At 39.4% G+C, this 19,548-nt stretch overlaps 29 non-coding genes across 29 annotated transcripts; all 29 read left to right on the top strand.

The window, feature by feature from the left end:
• Positions 1-2,372: 2,372 nt before the first annotated feature.
• Positions 2,373-2,445, top strand: Trnav-uac (transfer RNA valine (anticodon UAC)). The gene has a single exon. It is a non-coding gene; the product is annotated as a tRNA-Val (tRNA).
• A 285-nt stretch (positions 2,446-2,730) lies between these two features.
• Positions 2,731-2,803, top strand: Trnav-uac (transfer RNA valine (anticodon UAC)). The gene has a single exon. It is a non-coding gene; the product is annotated as a tRNA-Val (tRNA).
• Positions 2,804-3,088: 285 nt separating this feature from the next.
• Positions 3,089-3,161, top strand: Trnav-uac (transfer RNA valine (anticodon UAC)). Its single transcript has one exon. It is a non-coding gene; the product is annotated as a tRNA-Val (tRNA).
• Positions 3,162-3,446: 285 nt separating this feature from the next.
• On the top strand, positions 3,447-3,519 carry Trnav-uac (transfer RNA valine (anticodon UAC)). Its single transcript has one exon. It is a non-coding gene; the product is annotated as a tRNA-Val (tRNA).
• Positions 3,520-4,161: 642 nt separating this feature from the next.
• Positions 4,162-4,234, top strand: Trnav-uac (transfer RNA valine (anticodon UAC)). The gene has a single exon. It is a non-coding gene; the product is annotated as a tRNA-Val (tRNA).
• A 285-nt stretch (positions 4,235-4,519) lies between these two features.
• Trnav-uac (transfer RNA valine (anticodon UAC)) lies at positions 4,520-4,592 on the top strand. Its single transcript has one exon. It is a non-coding gene; the product is annotated as a tRNA-Val (tRNA).
• A 181-nt stretch (positions 4,593-4,773) lies between these two features.
• Trnav-uac (transfer RNA valine (anticodon UAC)) lies at positions 4,774-4,846 on the top strand. Its single transcript has one exon. It is a non-coding gene; the product is annotated as a tRNA-Val (tRNA).
• A 285-nt stretch (positions 4,847-5,131) lies between these two features.
• Positions 5,132-5,204, top strand: Trnav-uac (transfer RNA valine (anticodon UAC)). The gene has a single exon. It is a non-coding gene; the product is annotated as a tRNA-Val (tRNA).
• Positions 5,205-5,489: 285 nt separating this feature from the next.
• Trnav-uac (transfer RNA valine (anticodon UAC)) lies at positions 5,490-5,562 on the top strand. The gene has a single exon. It is a non-coding gene; the product is annotated as a tRNA-Val (tRNA).
• Positions 5,563-6,204: 642 nt separating this feature from the next.
• Trnav-uac (transfer RNA valine (anticodon UAC)) lies at positions 6,205-6,277 on the top strand. The gene has a single exon. It is a non-coding gene; the product is annotated as a tRNA-Val (tRNA).
• Positions 6,278-6,458: 181 nt separating this feature from the next.
• Positions 6,459-6,531, top strand: Trnav-uac (transfer RNA valine (anticodon UAC)). The gene has a single exon. It is a non-coding gene; the product is annotated as a tRNA-Val (tRNA).
• Positions 6,532-13,010: 6,479 nt separating this feature from the next.
• Positions 13,011-13,083, top strand: Trnav-uac (transfer RNA valine (anticodon UAC)). The gene has a single exon. It is a non-coding gene; the product is annotated as a tRNA-Val (tRNA).
• Positions 13,084-13,367: 284 nt separating this feature from the next.
• Trnav-uac (transfer RNA valine (anticodon UAC)) lies at positions 13,368-13,440 on the top strand. Its single transcript has one exon. It is a non-coding gene; the product is annotated as a tRNA-Val (tRNA).
• A 285-nt stretch (positions 13,441-13,725) lies between these two features.
• Positions 13,726-13,798, top strand: Trnav-uac (transfer RNA valine (anticodon UAC)). Its single transcript has one exon. It is a non-coding gene; the product is annotated as a tRNA-Val (tRNA).
• Positions 13,799-14,082: 284 nt separating this feature from the next.
• Trnav-uac (transfer RNA valine (anticodon UAC)) lies at positions 14,083-14,155 on the top strand. The gene has a single exon. It is a non-coding gene; the product is annotated as a tRNA-Val (tRNA).
• Positions 14,156-14,439: 284 nt separating this feature from the next.
• Trnav-uac (transfer RNA valine (anticodon UAC)) lies at positions 14,440-14,512 on the top strand. Its single transcript has one exon. It is a non-coding gene; the product is annotated as a tRNA-Val (tRNA).
• A 286-nt stretch (positions 14,513-14,798) lies between these two features.
• Positions 14,799-14,871, top strand: Trnav-uac (transfer RNA valine (anticodon UAC)). Its single transcript has one exon. It is a non-coding gene; the product is annotated as a tRNA-Val (tRNA).
• A 285-nt stretch (positions 14,872-15,156) lies between these two features.
• Trnav-uac (transfer RNA valine (anticodon UAC)) lies at positions 15,157-15,229 on the top strand. Its single transcript has one exon. It is a non-coding gene; the product is annotated as a tRNA-Val (tRNA).
• Positions 15,230-15,514: 285 nt separating this feature from the next.
• On the top strand, positions 15,515-15,587 carry Trnav-uac (transfer RNA valine (anticodon UAC)). The gene has a single exon. It is a non-coding gene; the product is annotated as a tRNA-Val (tRNA).
• Positions 15,588-15,768: 181 nt separating this feature from the next.
• Trnav-uac (transfer RNA valine (anticodon UAC)) lies at positions 15,769-15,841 on the top strand. Its single transcript has one exon. It is a non-coding gene; the product is annotated as a tRNA-Val (tRNA).
• Positions 15,842-16,126: 285 nt separating this feature from the next.
• Trnav-uac (transfer RNA valine (anticodon UAC)) lies at positions 16,127-16,199 on the top strand. The gene has a single exon. It is a non-coding gene; the product is annotated as a tRNA-Val (tRNA).
• A 281-nt stretch (positions 16,200-16,480) lies between these two features.
• Trnav-uac (transfer RNA valine (anticodon UAC)) lies at positions 16,481-16,554 on the top strand. Its single transcript has one exon. It is a non-coding gene; the product is annotated as a tRNA-Val (tRNA).
• A 538-nt stretch (positions 16,555-17,092) lies between these two features.
• On the top strand, positions 17,093-17,165 carry Trnav-uac (transfer RNA valine (anticodon UAC)). The gene has a single exon. It is a non-coding gene; the product is annotated as a tRNA-Val (tRNA).
• A 285-nt stretch (positions 17,166-17,450) lies between these two features.
• Trnav-uac (transfer RNA valine (anticodon UAC)) lies at positions 17,451-17,523 on the top strand. The gene has a single exon. It is a non-coding gene; the product is annotated as a tRNA-Val (tRNA).
• A 285-nt stretch (positions 17,524-17,808) lies between these two features.
• On the top strand, positions 17,809-17,881 carry Trnav-uac (transfer RNA valine (anticodon UAC)). The gene has a single exon. It is a non-coding gene; the product is annotated as a tRNA-Val (tRNA).
• Positions 17,882-18,166: 285 nt separating this feature from the next.
• Trnav-uac (transfer RNA valine (anticodon UAC)) lies at positions 18,167-18,239 on the top strand. The gene has a single exon. It is a non-coding gene; the product is annotated as a tRNA-Val (tRNA).
• A 285-nt stretch (positions 18,240-18,524) lies between these two features.
• Trnav-uac (transfer RNA valine (anticodon UAC)) lies at positions 18,525-18,597 on the top strand. The gene has a single exon. It is a non-coding gene; the product is annotated as a tRNA-Val (tRNA).
• A 181-nt stretch (positions 18,598-18,778) lies between these two features.
• On the top strand, positions 18,779-18,851 carry Trnav-uac (transfer RNA valine (anticodon UAC)). The gene has a single exon. It is a non-coding gene; the product is annotated as a tRNA-Val (tRNA).
• A 285-nt stretch (positions 18,852-19,136) lies between these two features.
• On the top strand, positions 19,137-19,209 carry Trnav-uac (transfer RNA valine (anticodon UAC)). The gene has a single exon. It is a non-coding gene; the product is annotated as a tRNA-Val (tRNA).
• The last annotated feature ends 339 nt before the right edge of the window (positions 19,210-19,548 follow it).

Here is a 19,548-nt window from a genome sequence, read left to right as displayed (position 1 = left end):
ATAGCACAAATGGCTACAACACAAAAAGGCTCGAGGACAGAGCACTTAGGAAAGCAATTGTACAAAGAAATCAACCTCATCAATATAAATCGGAAGTAAGAAATACAATAATAAAAAGAAACAAATAAAGACCTCGTAATTATCTGAAAAATTCTCTACACTACAAATAAAGCTACTATTAAACATTCAGGAGAGCTAAATTGTCTATACTTTCTTTTTACAACTCAATTCAAAAGTCATTGACATAATGTCGCATAAGGATAAGAATATACATTGAGCGGGAAGATTTGTTTCCAAAAAGAAAAAAAGAATCACTTTATGTCGATACGGAAATGTTATGTCCAACCGAGTTAATGACAAAACAATTGATTTTTGATGTCCAATCATTATGTATTTAAGGTAGTAACATAGCCAGTACTTTTATCGAAGAAATTGAGGGAAAAAGATGTTATTATTGGTAACAATTGAGAAATAACTGGGAGTGGGAAAAGGGTAATATATTTTACTCTCACACGTGCTGTGCATATATCAATTGGGAACATTTTCATTTTGTCTTTTTGTCTGCGCAAAGAGTCTTTCGTTATCATTTACTGATATTATATTTCTTGTAGTGCGATGAGGGTAAAATATCAACACAGAGCGGAAGTATAGTTTCTATCTGATAACTTGAATTCCGATGGACAAAAGGTTGAACGATTCCATTTGTTAAAGTACGGGCGAGTGAAGACAATCGTTTTGGCAAATATAACGTACTGCAACGTACAGCCAGGAGCGCCTCGATGGGAGGTCGTGGGAGGCCACTGTGACCTCCCAATAATTTAATTTTAGGCAATTTTTTTCTGACGATTCGGCAAAAATATCATCATTCGGAAAAAGTTGGGAGTTCTTTTTGCAAAATTATCATCATTCGGTGAAATTTGGCATTCCATTCTTCAAAATTTGGAGTTCCCTTCGAAAAATTGAGACTTTCCGCCCTTCCAAAATTTTAAAATAGGGGCGCCCCTGCGCACAGCAAGTGCCCAGAAGACATTTTTAATGAAGCAGTGTAGCCACATTTTCATTACAAGTTACCACTTTATTGAGAATTTTTATTTTTGTGAAAACAAAAAGCTTTTTTTTTTTTTTTAATTTTTTATTTTCAATGGCAGATTATGAACAGTTACAACATGAGAATAACATGAAGAAAAAAAAATACTGCAACAAAGTTTATTAATCCATGAACTTTGTTCATGCTGAAAGGTTGCGTGTGGAAAGTTGTGTTTAAAGCTGAAAGGTTGTGTGCGAAAAAGAGGTTTTGACCGGGAAATCGGTTAAGTTCTTGCGTTCATTAAAAAAAATTAAAAAAAAAAAACAATTCTACGATGAAGAGGCAACATAAAGGAAAATGGGGCGATATCACTAAATGGAAAGTGACTACAAGTCACTTGTTACTGAATAAAAATTTAATTTTTCAAGTCTTATATCTGCATATACAGTTTCTGAAAAACTCTCAATTTCACAAACGTCTTTAAAACCTGTTAAACTCAAAGTGGAAGGTCTCTGCTTTGCACTCAATGACGCTCAACAATATTTCGAAAAAATTCTTTTTAATTGCTCTTTTTGAAAAAAAATCCAAAAAAATATTTGACCGTACTTTTTTGAAACTCCGTAGCAAGAAAAATTAAACACATATTTCCAAATGGCTTCTTCAAAAAAAACTTTAAATTAAAAAAAAAAAAAAAAAAAACTTACAAAATATCGTGCACTGTTCGGGAGATGAAGCAATTTGAATTTTGTCGAAACTCGCAAGTGGGTAATGGTGCCCAGGTTGCATCTTTGGCGGGCTGCATCTCAAGCCGGAATTTGTTTTGGGAAAAGCAAAAATATATTACTGTTACTTATTTAATTCTCCCTTTTAACATATGTTTAAATTCAAAACTTCCGAGAATATGACGATAACATTTTTTTTTCTTTTTTTACCTGAATTGACATGGACTATGCCATAGTTTAACATTTAAAGGCACAACTCAGTATGGGTTCAGTGGTGTAGAGTTTATCATGCCTGCTTTACACGCAGAAAGTCCCCGGCTGGATCCCGGGCGGAACCAGAATTGAAACGTGGTTGCAAGTATTTTGAAATTTTACTTCATCGATATTAATTTTTAATTTGTTTACCGTGAAAACATATTTTTCTTTTTTAATTTTCTCAGTGATTCGAAAACTCGATGTGTAGTTTATCTTTTGTTTTTGTGCATTCAAGGTATGCGATGTAAAAATGTAAGGCGATACGATTTCTTTTCCCCAACTATCATGGAAAATATTCTGTTTAATTTACTTTTGATCTTGCTCATTTTATCATCTGGCAGTAATCACCTAATGCAAATCTCAGTATGGGTTCCTTGGTGTAGCTGTTATCACGTCTGCTTTACACGCAGAAGGTCCCCGGTTCGATCCCGGGCGGAACCAAAATTGAAACTTGGTTAAAATTATTTTGAAATTATGCTTCATAGGTTTTAATTTCTAATTTGATTACCGTGAAAACATTTTTTTCTTTTTTAAATTTTCATAGTAATTCGAAAATTTGATGTGTAATTTATCTTTTGCTTTTGTGCATACAGGGTCTGCCTGTTAAAATGTAGTACGCGATACGATTAGTTTTGCCAAATGTCAAGGAACCGATTCTTTTTAATTACGTTTGATATTGCTAATTCCATCTTCTGGCAGCAATCACCTAACGCACATCTCGGTATGGGTTCCGTGGTGTAGCGGTTATCACGTCTGCTTTACACGCAGAAGGTCCCCGGCTCGATCCCGGGCGGAACCAAAATTGAAACGTGGTTAAAAGTATTTTGAAATTATGCTTCATAGCTTTTCATTTCTAATTTGATTACCGTGAAAACATTTTTTGCTTTTTTAAATTTTCATAGTAATTCGAAAATTTGATGTGTAATTTATCTTTTGCTTTTGTGCATACAGGGTCTGTCTGTTAAAATGTAGTACGCGATACGATTAGTTTTGCCAACTGTCAAGGAACCGATTCTTTTTAATTACGTTTGATCTTGCTCATTCCCTCTTCTGGCAGCAATCACCTAACGCACATCTCGGTATGGGTTCCGTGGTGTAGCGGTTATCACGTCTGCTTTACACGCAGAAGGTCCCGGGTTCGGTCCCGGGCGGAACCAGAATTGAAACGTGGTTAAAATTATTTTGAATATTATACTTAATATGTTTTACGTTCTAACTCTTTTACCGTGAAAACATTTTTTTCTTTTTTAAATTTTCTCAGTGATTCTAAATTCGATGTGAAATTTATCTTTTGTTTTTGTGCATACAAGGTCTGCCTGTTAAAATGTAGTACGCGATACGATTAGTTTTGCCAACTGTCAAGGAACCGATTTTGCTTAATTACGTTTGATATTGCTCATTCCATCTTCTGGCAGCAATCACCTAACGAACATCTCGGTATGGGTACCGTGGTGTAGCGGTTATCACTTCTGCTTTACACGCAGAAGGTCCCCGGTTCGATCCCGGGCGGAACCAAAATTGAAACGTGGTTAAAAGTATTTTGAAATTATGCTTCATAGGTTTTCATTTCTAATTTGATTACCGTGAAAACATTTTTTTCTTTTTTAAATTTACATAGTAATTCGAAAATTTGATGTGTAATTTATCTTTTGTTTTTGTGCATACAAGGTCTGCCTGTTAAAATGTAGTACGCGATACGATTAGTTTTGCCAACTGTCAAGGAACCGATTTTGCTTAATTACGTTTGATATTGCTCATTCCATCTTCTGGCAGCAATCACCTAACGCACACCTCGGTAGGGGTACCGTGTTGTAGCGGTTATCACGTCTGCTTTACACGCAGAAGGTCCCCGGTTCGATCCGGGCGGAACCAAAATTGAAACATGGTTAAAATTGTTTTGAAATTATGCTTCATAGGTTTTCATTTCTAATTTGATTACCGTGAAAACATTTTTTTCTTTTTTAAATTTACATAGTAATTCGAAAATTTGATGTGTATATTATCTTTTGCTTTTGTGCATACAGGATCTGCCTGTTAAAATGTAGTACGCGGTACGATTAGTTTTGCCAAATGTCATGGAACCGATTCTTTTTAATTACGTTTGATATTGCTCATTCCGTCTTCTGGCAGCAATCACCTAACGCACATTTCGTTATGGGTTCCGTGGTGTAGCGGTTATCACGTCTGCTTTACACGCAGAAGGTCCCGGGTTCGGTCCCGGGCGGAACCAGAATTGAAACGTGGTTAAAATTATTTTGAATATTATATTTAATATGTTTTACGTTCTAACTTGTTTACCGTGAAAACATTTTTTTCTTTTTTAAATTTTCTCAGTGATTCTAAATTCGATGTGAAATTTATCTTTTGTTTTTGTGCATACAAGGTCTGCCTGTTAAAATGTAGTACGCGGTACGATTAGTTTTGCCAAATGTCATGGAACCGATTCTTATTAATTACGTTTGATATTGCTCATTCCATCTTCTGGCAGCAATCACCTAACGCACATCTCGGTATCGGTTCCGTGGTGTAGCGGTTATCACGTCTGCTTTACACGCAGAAGGTCCCCGGTTCGAGCCCGGGCGGAACCAAAATTGAAAATTTGATGTGTAATTTATCTTTTGCTTTTGTGCATACAGGGTCTGCCTGTTAAAATGTAGTACGCGATACGATTAGTTTTGCGAAATGTCATGGAACCGATTCTTTTTAATTACGTTTGATATTGCTCATTCCATCTTCTGGCAGCAATCACCTAACGCACATTTCGGTATGGGTTCCGTGGTGTAGTGGTTATCACGTCTGCTTTACACGCAGAAGGTCCCCGGTTCGATTCCGGGCGGAACCAGAATTGAAACGTGGTTAAAATTATTTAGAATATTATACTTAATATGTTTTACGTTCTAACTTGTTTACCGTGAAAACATTTTTTTCTTTTTTAAATTTTCTCAGTGATTCTAAATTCGATGTGAAATTTATCTTTTGATTTTGTGCATACAAGGTCTGCCTGTTAAAATGTTGTACGCGATACGATTAGTTTTGCCAACTGTCAAGGAACCGATTCTGCTTAATTACGTTTGATATTGCTCATTCTACCTTCTGGCAGCAATCACCTAACGCACATCTCGGTATGGGTTCCGTGGTGTAGCGGTTATCACGTCTGCTTTACACGCAGAAGGTCCCCGGTTCGATCCCGGGCGGAACCAAAATTGAAACGTGGTTAATATTATTTTGAAATTATGCTTCATAGGTTTTAATTTCTAATTTGATTACCGTGAAAACATTTTTTTCTTTTTTAAATTTTCATAGTAATTCGAAAATTTGATGTGTAATTTATCTTTTGCTTTTGTGCATACAGGATCTGCCTTTTAAAATGTAGTACGCGATACGATTAGTTTTGCCAAATGTCATGGAACCGATTCTTTTTAATTACGTTTGATATTGCTCATTCCATCTTCTGGCAGCAATCACCTAACGCACATCTCGGTATGGGTTCCGTGGTGTAGCGGTTATCACGTCTGCTTTACACGCAGAAGGTACCCGGTTCGATCCCGGGCGGAACCAGAATTGAAACGTGGTTAAAATTATTTTGAAATTTATACTTAATATGTTTTACGTTCTAATTTGTTTACCGTGAAAACATTTTTTTTTTTTTTTAATTTTCTCAGTGATTCTAAATTCGATGTGAAATTTATGTTTTGTTTTTTTGCATACAAGGTCTGCCTGTTAAAATGTAGTACGCGATACGATTAGTTTTCCAACTGTCGTGGAACCGATTCTGCTTAATTACGTTTGATATTGCTCATTCCATCTTCTGGCAGCAATCTCCTAACGCACATCTCGGTATGGGTACCGTGGTGTAGGGGCTATCACGTCTGCTTTACACGCAGAAAGTCCCCGGTTCGATCCCGGGCGGAACGAAAATTGAAACGTGGTTAAAAGTATTTTGAAAATATGCTTCATAGGTTTTCGTTTCTAATTTGATTACCGTGAAAACATTTTTTTCTTTTTTAATTTTACATAGTAATTCGAAAATTTGATGTGTAATTTATCTTTTGCTTTTGTGCATACAGGATCTGCCTGTTAAAATGTAGTACGCGGTACGATTAGTTTTGCCAAATGTCATGGAACCGATTCTTTTTAATTACGTTTGATATTGCTCATTCCATCTTCTGGCAGCAATCACCTAACGCACATCTCGGTATCGGTTCCGTGGTGTAGCGGTTATCACGTCTGCTTTACACGCAGAAGGTCCCCGGTTCGAGCCCGGGCGGAACCAAAATTGAAAATTTGATGTGTAATTTATCTTTTGCTTTTGTGCATACAGGGTCTGCCTGTTAAAATGTAGTACGCGATACGATTAGTTTTGCCAAATGTCATGGAACCGATTCTTTTTAATTACGTTTGATATTGCTCATTCCATCTTCTGGCAGCAATCACCTAACGCACATCTCGGTATGGGTTCCGTGGTGTAGCGGTTATCACGTCTGCTTTACACGCAGAAGGTCACCGGTTCGATCCCGGGCGGAACAAAAATTGAAACGTGGTTAAAAGTATTGTTACAAATCCTGTAAATAGTAATTATTGTAGTAACGTAACCTGTAAATAGTTTCCCGTAATGAATATACAACCCCTTTTTCATATGGCTAAAATATACGACCCCTATTCCCTTTTTGTTCATTGATAAAATTTGATAACGGTCAACGCATTTCGAGAAGCGTGTGGAATATTTGAGAAAATTCTTTTCGGTGTATTTAAGCCGTTAGCGATGGATAAACAGTTTAGTTTCGATTGAGATTTTCGAACTGAGTGCATTTTTGCTCTGTTTATAGCGAGGCATTTCGCTGTGTTGTTTTCGCATTTGGAAGTAAATACGTGTGTAAACGTTGAGTTTACGGTGTTGTGTGATAATTGCTTAATTGCTGATGAATAATTTAGCAGTTGTTGAAGATCTTTCCTGTACATAGTGTAAATAAATTTCCTGTGTTTTTATCAAGAACTGTGTCTTCATTTCAAGAAAGTGGAAGTCGCACCGAATCCGTTACAATTTGGCGCCCAACGTGGGGCTACTTCAGGACTTTCTTGCAGTAAGTGTGACTTTGGACATTTTTTCATAAAGACTTTTTAAATTTGGACTTTATTTTTATGGTGATTACTCGCGCAATGGATGAACAATTAAAACAACTTCTTGATGCAATCAACTCTGTTAAAAATGAATTGGCGGCTAATCAAGACCAATTAAAAAGTGATTTGACTGCAAGTTTTACTGCAAATCAAGAACAATTAAAAAATGATATGGCGGCTAATCAAGAACAATTAAAAAATGATATGGCGGCTAATCAAGAACAATTAAAAAGTGATCTGACTGCAAGTATGTTGGCAAATCAAGACCAGTTAAAAAGCGATTTAACGGTGCTGAAAAAGGACTTAGCGTCTAACCAAGAGGAAATTAAAAACGACCTTATTTCGGTAAAGACTGTGATGGAAAATAAATTTAATGACATAGAGCATCGAGTTGATGCTATTGAAGAAAAATTTGATACCGTTGAAAGCCGATTCAATGCTGTAGAAAATAAATTAGAAGAAGAAGATAGAAAATTTCATCAACTTAAAGAAAACATCTTTAAAGACCTGGAAAGGAGATTGGCGACCGCGGAAAGCAGCTCTGTACAGTTTGGCGCTCCCACATCAGTTGCTCGACCGTCCATTAAACTTGCCACATATGATGGGAAAACTTCGTGGCAGGTTTACAAAACTCAATTCATGATAGTGGCGGAAGCGAACGGATGGGACTCTGCTACCAAGGCCTGCCACCTTGCAGCATCCCTGAGAGGTGACGCAGCGGACATTCTTCAGACCCTTCCGGACAGCCAGCGCCTGGATTTCGCCGCCCTCACATCTGCGTTGGAGCTTCGCTTCGGTGAGAAGTGCCAGAAAGATTTCAGCCGACTCCAGTTGAAGTCCCGTTTCCAGAAAACCGGGGAAACCCTGCAAGAGCTAGCGGCGGACGTCGAGAGACTGTCTCATCTTGCTTTTTGCGACTGTCCTGCGGATGTTCGAGACAACCTGGCACTCAACTACTACATCGACGGGGTTCGAGATCCGGAAATCCAGAAAGCTCTACGGATGGCGGATGTCAAAGACCTGAGTTCTGCTGTTGTGTATGCGATGAAGTTGGAGGCTGCCCGGCAAGCAACCCGCAAGGATCGCCATTCAATCCGCGGCGTGAAAACTGATGAGCCTGATCCGGTTTCGTCACGCGTTGCTGAACTGGAAAAGCAAATAAAAGAAATTGCAGGAATCCTCAAAAGGACTTCGGCTCCCAAGTACCAAAATGGACAATCACTTAAGTGCTGGAAATGTGGCGGCGAGGGTCACTTACGAAGAAACTGTGAAGATCGCCAAGAAACCAGAGGGAAGAGCACCTCTCCCTCCCAGGTCCAGGAAAACTAAGCCATGGCAATCTCGCGGGGCGGAGGTCGCCAAATTGGAATGAGCCCCATCTTAAAGTTTTCCAGATTTCATCGACGAGTGGCGGCAGTAATGGACTGTTTGTTTACGCATACGTAAACGGGTTTCCCTGCGAACTGATTATTGACACTGGAGCCAATGTTACAATCATTAGAACAGATGTGGCTCGTCAATTTGGACTCAACATTCTATGGACGCCGCCCTGCGTTACCCTCCAAACTGTGACAGGTGACAAGATCGAGATTGAAGGTAAAGTAAACTTAGAAATTGTGTTTGGAAATGCCACTTACCATCATACGGCATTCGTTGCTGCTATCACAGACCCCTTCATTCTCGGATTGGACTTTTTAAAGAAGTATGACTTCAACCTCGACTTCAAGACAAATGAGCTGCACTCGATGAGAGAAGACATAGCCGTTTTCCCCGCAGAAAGTGATGTAAAATCCGCTCATCAAATAATAGCCCAAACAGATTTATCGATTCCCTCAAGGTCAGAATCATTAATACCTGGCTCCATTGAAGAAAGCAATAGTTTTCGATTTGGACTCATTGAATCCCCCAACCTAAACAATAATCTAAAAGGAGTAATGATAGCATCTACGCTTGTGGACCTTTCTAAAGATGTAATTCCTGTAAGAGTCGCCAACGTGAGTGAAAGGCCAAGGAATATTCGGAAAGGTGAAGTGTTAGCAACTGGTACTCCAGTAAACTGCATCATTAGAAGAATCAATTCCCCCGAGACTGTGTCTTCTGAGTCCTTGACATCGAAGTTACTTGGGAGTGCGCCATTATCGAAAGATCAAAGAACTGCTGCGGAACAATTGGTGGAGGACTTCAAGCATCTGTTTTCATCTACATCGGAGGATGTGGGCAGGACGAATTTAACGCAGCATAGGATCTACACTGGAGAACACCTCCCTATTAAACAGCATCCAAGACGACTACCGTTCGCCAAGAAGGAAGAGGTTGAGACCCTCCTGAAGGAGATGAAGGAGAACGATGTAATCGAACCCTCATCCAGTCCTTGGGCGTCTCCCATCGTCTTGGTCCGAAAGAAAGATGGCTCCACCAGATTTTGTGTCGATTACCGGCGGCTGAATGAAATCACCAAGAAAGACAGTTACCCTCTTCCACGGATAGACGACACCTTGGACACTCTTTCCGGACACAAGTGGTTTTCGACCCTGGACTTGAAGAGCGGCTACTGGCAGGTTGAGATACACCCTGATGACCGAGAGAAGACAGCGTTTACAACTGGACAAGGCTTATGGCAGTTTAAAGTGATGCCCTTCGGCCTCTGCAATGCACCAGCTACGTTCGAGCGTCTTATGGAGACAGTGTTAAGAGGACTTTCCTACGAATCCTGTCTGGTCTACTTAGACGATATCATCATCGTGGGACGCAGTTTCGAAGAACATCTGGCAAATCTTAGGAAGGTGCTGCAAAGGCTTAAGGAAGCTAATCTGAAGTTAAGCCCGTCCAAATGTAATTTGTTCCGCCGGGAAGTGAACTACCTTGGTCACATCATCTCTTCTGAAGGTGTACAAACCGATCCAGAAAAGGTATCTGCGGTCAGGAGTTGGAGCCGTCCCGAAAACATCCATCAGCTGCGAAGTTTCCTGGGGCTCTGCACGTACTACAGGAAGTTTGTAAAGGGTTTTTCCAACATTGCACGACCTTTGCATAAGCTGACGGAGAGCAAGCAAAAGTTTGAATGGTCCAAAGAATGCGAAGATGCATTTCTACGACTGAAGGAGGCTTTAACATCAACGCCTATCCTCGCCTATCCTCAGCCTGAAAAATCCTTCATCCTGGACACTGATGCGAGCAACGAGGGCATCAGAGCTGTTTTATCCCAAGAAATTGACGGAAATGAACATGTCATCGCTTATTGGAGCAAATGCTTATCAAAGTCGGAGCGAAATTACTGCGTCACCAGAAAGGAGTTACTGGCCATAGTGAAAGCTGTAGAACACTTCCATCATTACCTCTACGGCCGAAAATTTCTGCTTCGGACAGATCATGCCTCATTAACTTGGCTTTTGAACTTCAAAAATCCGGAAGGTCAGATAGCCAGATGGATACAGCGGCTCCAGGAATATGACATGGAGATCAAGCATCGAAAAGGGTTATCTCACGGTAATGCTGACGCTTTATCCAGAAGACCCTGTCCTGAGAACTGCCACTAATGTTCCCGAATCGAGAAAAAGTATGGAACGACTAGCCCTACCGCCTATCAGGTGACAGTGACTCCAATATCATCAGAACCTGATCCATGGAGTGACGACCAAGTTCGAAAAGATCAACTTGAAGACCCCGACATTAAACCAATTTTAGAGTTCATGGAAAGTGACAGTCGACGCCCTAGCTGGCAGGACGTTTCCATCTTCAGTCCTGCAACAAAAAGATACTGGGCTTTATGGAACTCACTCCATTTACGGAACGGCGTGCTACACCGGAAATGGGAATCTGACGACGGCAAAACATCTAGGTGGCAGTTACTACTTCCCCGATCAAGGATTTCAGATGTTCTGAAAGAAATACATAGTAGTGCGACTGGAGGACATTTTGGTGTCTTGAAAACCCTCAATAAAGTTCGGGAGCGCTTCTTCTGGAGCAAGGCGAAGGATGACGTGGAGAAGTGGTGCCATTCTTGTGACGCCTGTGCTGCTCGTAAAGGACCGAAGAAGAGAAGCAGAGGGAAGCTACATCTGTACAACGTTGGAGCTCCTTTCGAACGAATTGGGATCGACATCCTGGGTCCTCTTCCAAGAACTGCCTATGGGAACAAATACATTCTTGTTTCCATCGACTACTTCACCAAATGGCCGGAAGCATATCCCATTCCAGATCAAGAGGCTACTACCGTAGCAGAGACTCTAGTCCAACATTGGATCTCGAGATACGGAACACCTTTGCAGATTCATTCCGATCAAGGGAGGAATTTCATCTCTGCTGTGTTTAAGGGCCTATGTCAAATTTTCGGAATTGAGAAAACTAGGACAACACCACTACACCCACAATCGGACGGCATGGTGGAGAGATTTAACCGCACAATCCTGAATAATCTCTCGCTTATGGTATCCTGAAATCAACAGGATTGGGACAAGAAGCTACCTTTGTTCCTGCTGGCCTACCGCAGTGCTGTCCACGAGACTACCGGATTTGCCCCATCTCAGATGCTCTTCGGACGAGAGCTTCGGCTACCTTGTGATCTCGTCTTCGGTCGTCCTCCGGGTGCGCCTTCATCGCCTGAGGAGTACATCCAGGATCTCCAGGCCCGGTTGGAAGACGTTCATAACTTCGCACGAGAGCGAATCAACATCGCGGCGGAGAAGATGAAGACCCGATACGACACAAGGTCTACTGGACATGAATTCAACGAAGGCGACAAGGTTTGGTTATGGAATCCCATCCGACGGAAAGGTCTGTCACCCAAATTGCAGTCGCATTGGGATGGACCCTACAAAGTCCTTAACCGACTAAATGACGTCGTAGTGAGGATCCAGAAATCACCTAATGCAAAACCTAGGGTTGTACATTATGATCGGTTAGCCCCATACTATGGCCATAGTTCATGAGTATTACGTAAACAACCATGGTTGATAACATAAAAGTTGTAGATAAATTTTTGCTTTTAATGTTTAGTAATATTTCTTGTTATTATTGTATTTTCTGTATCTGTTAGTTATTAATTAATGTGTATATTTGTGAACATGTGATAGAAGATTGGCACCCTTTCTGGGGATTGTACTGCCCGGGACGTGCAGTCCTTGGGAAGGGGGCAATGTTACAAATCCTGTAAATAGTAATTATTGTAGTAACGTAACCTGTAAATAGTTTCCCGTAATGAATATACAACCCCTTTTTCATATGGCTAAAATATACGACCCCTATTCCCTTTTTGTTCATTGATAAAATTTGATAACGGTCAACGCATTTCGAGAAGCGTGTGGAATATTTGAGAAAATTCTTTTCGGTGTATTTAAGCCGTTAGCGATGGATAAACAGTTTAGTTTCGATTGAGATTTTCGAACTGAGTGCATTTTTGCTCTGTTTATAGCGAGGCATTTCGCTGTGTTGTTTTCGCATTTGGAAGTAAATACGTGTGTAAACGATGAGTTTACGGTGTTGTGTGATAATTGCTTAATTGCTGATGAATAATTTAGCAGTTGTTGAAGATCTTTCCTGTACATAGTGTAAATAAATTTCCTGTGTTTTTATCAAGAACTGTGTCTTCATTTCAAGAAAGTGGAAGTCGCACCGAATCCGTTACAGTATTTTGAAATTATGCTTCATAGGTTTTCATTTCTAATTTGATTACCGTGAAAACATTTTTTCTTTTTTAAATTTTCATAGTAATTCGAAAATTTGATGTGTAATTTATCTTTTGCTTTTGTGCATACAGGGTCTGCCTGTTGAAATGTAGTACGCGACACGATTAGTTTTGCCAAATGTCATGGAACCGATTCTTTTTAATTACGTTTGATATTGCTCATTCCATCTTCTGGCAGCAATCACCTAACGCACATCTCGGTAGGGGTTCCGTGGTGTAGCGGTTATCACGTCTGCTTTACACGCAGAAGGTCCCCGGTTCGATCCCGGGCGGAACCAAAATTGAAACGTAGTTAAAATTATTTTGAAATTATGCTTCATAGGTTTTAATTTCTAATTTGATTACCGTGAAAACATTTTTTTCTTTTTTAAATTTTCTCAGTGATTCTAAATTCGATGTGAAATTTATCTTTTAATTTTGTGCATACAAGGTCTCCCTGTTAAAATGTAGTACGCGATACGATTAGTTTTGCCAACTGTCATGGAACCGATTCTTTTTAATTACGTTTCATATTGCTCATTCCATCTTCTGGCAGCAATCACCTAACGCACACTTCGGTATGGGTTCCGTGGTGTAGCGGTTATCACGTCTGCTTTACACGCAGAAGGTCCCCGGTTCGATCCCGGGCGGAACCAGAGTTGAAACGTGGTTAAAATTATTTTGAATATTATACTTAATATGTTTTACGTTCTAACTTGTTTACCGTGAAAACACTTTTTTCTTTTTTAAATTTTCTCAGTGATTTTAAATTCGATGTGAAATTTATCTTTTGTTTTTGTGCATACAAGGTCTGCCTGTTAAAATGTAGTACGCGATACGATTAGTTTTGCCAACTGTCAAGGAACCGATTCTTTTTAATTACGTTTGATATTGCTCATTCCATCTTCTGGCAGCAATCACCTAACGCACATTTCGGTATGGGTTCCGTGGTGTAGCGGTCATCACGTCTGCTTTACACGCAGAAGGTCCCCGGTTCGATCCCGGGCGGAACCAGAATTGAAACGTGGTTAAAATTATTTTGAAATTTATACTTAATATGTTTTACGTTCTAACTTGTTTACCGTGAAAACATTTTTTCTTTTTTAAATTTTCTCAGTGACTCTAAATTCGATGTGAAATTTATCTTTTGTTTTTGTGCATACAAGGTCTGACTGTTAAAATGTAGTAAGCGATACGATTGGATTTGCCAACTGTCATGGAACCGATTCTGCTTAATTACGTTTGATATTGCTCATTCCATCTTCTGGCTGCAATCACCTAACGCACATCTCGGTATGGGTTCCGTGGTGTAGCGGTTATCACGTCTGCTTTACACGCAGAAGGTCCCCGTTTCGATCCCGGGCGGAACCAATATTGAAACGTGGTTAAAATATTTTGAAATTATGCTTCATAGGTTTTAATTTCTAATTTGATTACCGTGAAAACATTTTTTTCTTTTTTAAATTTTCATAGTAATTCGAAAATTTGATGTGTATTTTATCTTTTGCTTTTGTGCATACAGGGTCTGCCTGTTAAAATGTAGTACGTGATACGATTAGTTTTGCCAACTGTCATGGAATCGATTCTGCTTAGTTACGTTTGATATTGCTCATTCCATCTTCTATCAGCAATCACCTAACGTACATCTCGGTATGGGTTCCGTGGTGTAGCGGTTATCACGTCTGCTTTACACGCAGAAGGTCCCCGGTTCGATCCCGGGCGGAACCAGAATTGAAACGTGGTTAAAATTATTTTGAATATTATACTTAATATGTTTTAATTTCTAATTTGATTGCCGTGAAAACATTTTTTTCTTTTTTAAACTTTCATAGTAATTCGAAAATTTGATGTGTAATTTATCTTTTGCTTTTGTGCATACAGGGTCTGCCTGTTAAAATGTAGTACGCGATACGATTAGTTTTGCCAAATGTCATGGAACCGATTCTTTTTAATTACGTTTGATATTGCTCATTCCATCTTCTGGCAGCAATCACCTAACGCACATTTCGGTATGGGTTCCGTGGTGTAGCGGTTATCACGTCTGCTTTACACGCAGCAGGTCCCCGGTTCGATCCCGGGCGGAACCAGAATTGAAACGTGCTTAAAATTATTTTGAATATTATACTTAATATGTTTTACGTTCTAACTTGTTTACCGTGAAAACATTTTTTTCTTTTTTAAATTTTCTCAGTGATTCTAAATTCGATGTGTAATTTATCTTTTGTTTTTGTGCATACAAGGTCTTCCTGTTAAAATGTAGTACGCGATACGATTAGTTTTGCCAACTGTCAAGGAACCGATTCTGCTTAATTACGTTTGATATTGCTCATTCCATCTTCTGGCAGCAATCACCTAACGCACATCTCGGTAGGGGTTCCGTGGTGTAGCGGTTATCACGTCTGCTTTACACGCAGAAGGTCCCCGGTTCGATCCCGGGCGGAACCAAAATTGAAACGTGGTTAAAATTATTTTGAAATTATGCTTCATAGGTTTTAATTTCTAATTTGATTACTTTGAAAACATTTTTTTCTTTTTTAAATTTTCATAGTAATTCGAAAATTTGATGTGTAATTTATATTTTGCTTTTATGCATACAGGGTCTGCCTGTTAAAATGTAGTACGCGATACGATTAGTTTTGCCAAATGTCATGGAACCTATTCTTTTTAATTACGTTTGATATTGCTCATTCCAACTTCTGGCAGCAATCACCTAACGCACATCTCGGTATGGGTTCCGTGGTGTAGCGGTTCTCACGTCTGCTTTACACGCAGAAGGTCCCCGGTTCGAGCCCGGGCGGAACCAAAATTGAAAATTTGATGTGTAATTTATCTTTTGCTTTTCTGCATACAGGGTCTGCCTGTTAAAATGTTGTACGCAATACGATTAGTTTTGCCAAATGTCATGGAACCGATTCTTTTTAATTACGTTTGATATTGCTCATTCCATCTTCTGGCAGCAATCACCTAACGCACATCTCGGTATGGGTTCCGTGGTGTAGTGGTTATCACGTCTGCTTTACACGCAGAAGGTCCCCGGTTCGATCCCGGGCGGAACCAAAATTGAAACGTGGTTAATATTATTTTGAAATTATGCTTCATAGGTTTTAATTTCTAATTTGATTACCGTGAAAACATTTTTTTCTTTTTTAAATTTTCATAGTAATTCGAAAATTTGATGTGTAATTTATCTTTTGCTTTTGTGCATACAGGATCGGCCTTTTAAAATGTAGTACGCGATACGATTAGTTTTGCCAAATGTCATGGAACCGATTCTTTTTAAATACGTTTGATATTGCTCATTCCATCTTCTGGCAGCAATCACCTAACGCACATCTCGGTATGGGTTCCGTGGTGTAGCGGTTATCACGTCTGCTTTACACGCAGAAGGTACCCGGTTCGATCCCGGGCGGAACCAGAATTGAAACGTGGTTAAAATTGTTTTGAAATTTATACTTAATATGTTTTACGTTCTAATTTGTTTACCGTGAAAACATTTTTTTTTTTAAATTTTCTCAGTGATTCTAAATTCGATGTGAAATTCATGTTTTGTTTTTTTGCATACAAGGTCTGCCTGTTAAAATGTAGTACGCGATACGATTAGTTTTCCAACTGTCGTGGAACCGATTCTGCTTAATTACGTTTGATATTGCTCATTCCATCTTCTGGCAGCAGTCACCTAACGCACATCTCGGTATGGGTTCCGTGGTGTAGCGGTTATCACGTCTGCTTTACACGCAGAAGGTCACCGGTTCGATCCCGGGCGGAACACAAATTGAAACGTGGCTAAAAGTATTTTTAAATTATGCTTCATAGGTTTTCATTTCTAATTTGATTACCGTGAAAACATTTTTTTCTTTTTTAAATTTTCATAGTAATTCGAAAATTTGATGTGTAATTTATCTTTTGCTTTTGTGCATACAGGGTCTGCCTGTTGAAATGTAGTACGCGACACGATTAGTTTTGCCAAATGTCATGGAACCGATTCTTTTTAATTACGTTTGATATTGCTCATTCCATCTTCTGGCAGCAATCACCTAACGCGCAGCTCGGTATGGGTTCCTTGGTGTAGCGGTTATCACGTCTGTTTTACACGCAGAAGGTCCCCGGTTCGAGCTCGGGCGGAGCCAAAATTGAAAATTTGATGTATAATTTATCTTTTGCTTTTGTGCATACAGGGTCTGCCTGTTAAAATGTTGTACGCGATACGATTAGTTTTGCCAAATGTCATGGTACCGAGTCTTTTTAATTACGTTTGATATTGCTCATTCCATCTTCTGGCAGCATTCACCTAACGCACACTTCGGTATGGGTTCCGTGGTGTAGCGGTTATCACGTCTGCTTTACACGCAGCAGGTCCCCGGTTCGATCCCGGGCGGAACCAGAGTTGAAACGTGGTTAAAATTATTTTGAATATTATACTTAATATGTTTTACGTTCTAACTTGTTTACCGTGAAAACATTTTTTTCTTTTTTAAATTTTCTCAGTGATTCTAAATTTGATGTGAAATTTATCTTTTGTTTTTGTGCATACAAGGTCTGCCTGTTAAAATGTAGTACGCGATACGATTAGTTTTGCCAACTGTCAAGGAACCGATTCTGCTTAATTGCGTTTGATATTGCTCATTCCATCTTCTGGCAGCAATCACCTAACGCACATCTCGGTAGGGGTTCCGTGGTGTAGCGGTTATCACGTCTGCTTTACACGCAGAAGGTCCCCGGTTCGATCCCTGGCGGAACCAAAATTGAAACGTGGTTAAAATTATTTTGAAATTATGCTTCATAGGTTTTAATTTCTAATTTGATTACCGTGAAAATATTTTTTTCTTTTTTAAATTTTCATAGTAATTCGAAAATTTGATGTGTAATTTATCTTTTGCTTTTATGCATACAGGGTCTGCCTGTTAAAATGTAGTACGCGATACGATTAGTTTTGCCAAATGTCATGGAACCGACTCTTTTTAATTACGTTTGATATTGCTCATTCCATCTTCTTGCAGCAATCACCTAACGCACATTTCGGTATGGGTTCCGTGGTGTAGCGGTTATCACGTCTGCTTTACACGCAGCAAGTCCCCGGTTCGATCCCGGGCGGAACCAGAATTGAAACGTGCTTAAAATTATTTTGAATATTATACTTAATATGTTTTACGTTCTAACTTGTTTACCGTGAAAACATTTTTTTCTTTTTTAAATTTTCTCAGTGATTCTAAATTCGATGTGTAATTTATCTTTTGTTTTTGTGCATACAAGGTCTTCCTGTTAAAATGTAGTACGCGATACGATTAGTTTTGCCAACTGTCAAGGAACCGATTCTGCTTAATTACGTTTGATATTGCTCATTCCATCTTCTGGCAGCAATCACCTAACGCACATCTCGGTAGGGGTTCCGTGGTGTAGCGGTTATCACGTCTGCTTTACACGCAGAGGGTCCCCGGTTCGATCCCGGGCGGAACCAAAATTGAAACGTGGTTAAAATTATTTTGAAATTATGCTTCATAGGTTTTAATTTCTAATTTGATTACTTTGAAAACATTTTTTTCTTTTTTAAATTTTCATAGTAATTCGAAAATTTGATGTGTAATTTATCTTTTGCTTTTATGCATACAGGGTCTGCCTGTTAAAATGTAGTACGCGATACGATTAGTTTTGCCAAATGTCATGGAACCTATTCTTTTTAATTACGTTTGATATTGCTCATTCCAACTTCTGGCAGCAATCACCTAACGCACATCTCGGTATGGGTTCCGTGGTGTAGCGGTTCTCACGTCTGCTTTACACGCAGAAGGTCCCCGGTTCGAGCCCGGGCGGAACCAAAATTGAAAATTTGATGTGTAATTTATCTTTTGCTTTTCTGCATACAGGGTCTGCCTGTTAAAATGTTGTACGCAATACGATTAGTTTTGCCAAATGTCATGGAACCGATTCTTTTTAATTACGTTTGATATTGCTCATTCCATCTTCTGGCAGCAATCACCTAACGCACACTTCGGTATGGGTTCCGTGGTGTAGCGGTTATCACGTCTGCTTTACACGCAGAAGGTCCCCGGTTCGATCCCGGGCGGAATCAGAGTTGAAACGTGGTTAAAATTATTTTGAATATTATACTTAATATGTTTTACGTTCTAACTTGTTTACCGTGAAAACATTTTTTTCTTTTTTAAATTTTCTCAGTGATTCTAAATTCGATGTGAAATTTATCTTTTGTTTTTGTGCATACAAGGTCTGCCTGTTAAAATGTAGTACGCGATACGATTAGTTTTGCCAACTGTCAAGGAACCGATTCTGCTTAATTGCGTTTGATATTGCTCATTCCATCTTCTGGCAGCAATCACCTAACGCACATCTCGGTAGGGGTTCCGTGGTGTAGCGGTTATCACGTCTGCTTTACACGCAGAAGGTCCCCGGTTCGATCCCTGGCGGAACCAAAATTGAAACGTGGTTAAAATTATTTTGAAATTATGCTTCATAGGTTTTAATTTCTAATTTGATTACCGTGAAAATATTTTTTTCTTTTTTAAATTTTCATAGTAATTCGAAAATTTGATGTGTAATTTATCTTTTGCTTTTATGCATACAGGGTCTGCCTGTTAAAATGTAGTACGCGATACGATTAGTTTTGCCAAATGTCATGGAACCGATTCTTTTTAATTACGTTTGATATTGCTCATTCCATCTTCTGGCAGCAATCACCTAACGCGCATCTCGGTATGGGTTCCGTGGTGTAGCGGTTATCACGTCTGTTTTACACGCAGAAGGTCCCCGGT

The sequence above is a fragment of the Uloborus diversus genome, chromosome 9 (genome assembly GCF_026930045.1).
Source record: "Uloborus diversus isolate 005 chromosome 9, Udiv.v.3.1, whole genome shotgun sequence".
Classification (NCBI taxonomy): domain Eukaryota; kingdom Metazoa; phylum Arthropoda; class Arachnida; order Araneae; family Uloboridae; genus Uloborus; species Uloborus diversus.
This window is presented reverse-complemented; position numbering and strand designations above follow the sequence as displayed.